Raw genomic sequence first — 2,162 nt, 5'->3', positions numbered from 1 at the left:
GTAGAACTAAGCAGAAGTAATAAAGGGGTGATGCATGCAGGCCTAATAGCAGGAGGGATGGGATGTTGGGTGAGGAGGTAAGAAGTAATTGAAGAAGGAAAAGTAAACTCTTCAGACCAGGGGGAAATTAGAAATACAAGCCTTTGTAACGGTCTGTTTTGAAGCAACAGTGATTCTCAAAGTTAAAAAAAAAAGTAACTCTAATGAGAACTGCTGAGTTTTTAAATGTGTTAATCTGTTTGTGGATACGCTGGTGAAGGTTCTCTGTCATTCAGGTCATAGTCAATCCAAAAAAAAGGAAATTAAAAACAATCCACTGGACTTTGTTTCCAAGTTTAAAGATGTTTCCCTTCCCATCCAGGAAGCTTTCGCAATTCAAAATGTGAGGAAAAGCATTGGTTGTTAAAGGGAATTGTTGGCCTGGCTGAATTCTGTGAGCACATTTTAAGATTAGGAAAACATTTGAAGACTGTTAAACTGAATAGAAGATATTGAAAATAAAGCAGGAAATAAGAGTTTCACAATACTGACTCTTATTTCCTGACATTCCTTTTTTTTGCTGTAATTGTTGCACTGTAATTGTCAGTTGATTTGAAAGGGGAGCAATGCTATTCGACACACAAGGAGGATAAAGCAATCATGAAAACTTCCTGACCTGTGTTTGCATTAAGATTTTCATGGGAGTGTCTGTTTTAAAGGGAGTGGATTTCTTTCAGATGACTCAAACAGCAGATGTAGCAATCAATGTGCTAAGGGCTGGATTACACATTTCAGTATTGTTCTAAAAAGCTTGTTCAGATCCAGCTTTGTTTTATCAAACATATGTTTCAGTTTCTTGTAAATTAAATTGGTTGTATTCTATTATTTATTGGGTAAGACGTATTATTATAGGGGCTACACTTTTGGCCGATGGGTAGCACTGCTGCCTTGCAGCAAGAAGGTTCTGGGTTCAAATGCTGCCAAGGGTCTTTCTGCATGGAGTTAGCATGTTCTCTCTGTGCATGTGTGGGTTCTCTCTGGGTACTCTGGGTTCCTCCCACAGTCCAAAACATGTCTGTTGGTTAATTGCCTTCTCTAAATTCTCCTTAGGAGTAAGTGTGTGAATGGTTGTGTTGCCCTGCGATAGACTGACGACCTGTCCAGGGTGTAACCTACCTCTTTCCCATAGAAAGCTGGAGATAGGCACCAGCAGGGATAGCTCAGTAGGACTTGTTGATGTCTTGAAATTGCTGTGAAGTAACGATTTGGTCACATGTTTGCTTTCAGCTTGCAGCACCTACTCCATGGTTAAAAAGATCCGTACTCCCTATCTGCATCATTCCAAGCTGGAAGAATGACCTACCAAGTGCTACCAGAAACCTGTCCAACTTTGAGAAACTGGTAAGGCAAGGCAACTTTATTTGTGTAGCACAGTTCAGTACGTGGACAATTTGAAGTGCTTTACATGAATTAGATAATAGAAGAAAATAAACACAGAATAAAAGGAAATACAGCTAAAAAATCTGTAAAACTAATAAAACAATCAAAGCACAACCTAATAATCATAATGCCTCAGTTAAGAGTTTAACTTCAACAGTGAAAGGCAACTCTAAACAAATGGGTGTTTAACTGAGTTAAAAGAACTCAGGCTTTCAGTACTTCTAAAAGTTTGTTCCAGATAAGTGGAGCATGGGAACTGAATGCTGCTTCTCCATGTTTGGTTCTGGGTCTGGGTGGACAGATTAGGCTTGAACTAGAAGACTTGAATGGTCTTGGAGGTTGATACACTGACAACAAATCTGTTTTGCATTGAGGTGTCATAGTTATGGTTCTGTTTAGTTTGGTTTTGGACTTATGAGGACTTTTTTTGTTCACCCTGTCACTATTTGGCCACCAGCAGTTATCCTACCAGCTCAGTCTGCCTCCATCCATCACCCAACTCTAGATTATCTCCACCTATTCCCACTAATTAGTTACTCAGCTCACCTGTTCACCAGCCTACTTATAACTGCCATCTCTGCCAGAGTGCTTCACTAGCTCATGTGAGCGCTGACAGCTGGACTGTCCTGCTAAGGTTGCCTGTGTCTACATGCTGCTGTTCAGCCTGTTCCTCTGTGAGTCTCAGATGCTTGCTTCTTGTTCTAGTGGTTCTCTGGCCCACATAGCCTCTTGGTTCTGTCATC

Source organism: Cyprinodon variegatus, unplaced genomic scaffold (genome assembly GCF_000732505.1).
Source record: "Cyprinodon variegatus isolate N-32 unplaced genomic scaffold, C_variegatus-1.0 Scaffold161, whole genome shotgun sequence".
In the NCBI taxonomy this organism is placed as follows: Eukaryota; Metazoa; Chordata; class Actinopteri; order Cyprinodontiformes; family Cyprinodontidae; genus Cyprinodon; species Cyprinodon variegatus.
The sequence above is the reverse complement of the archived record's forward strand: the minus strand, read 5'-3'. Positions refer to the sequence as shown.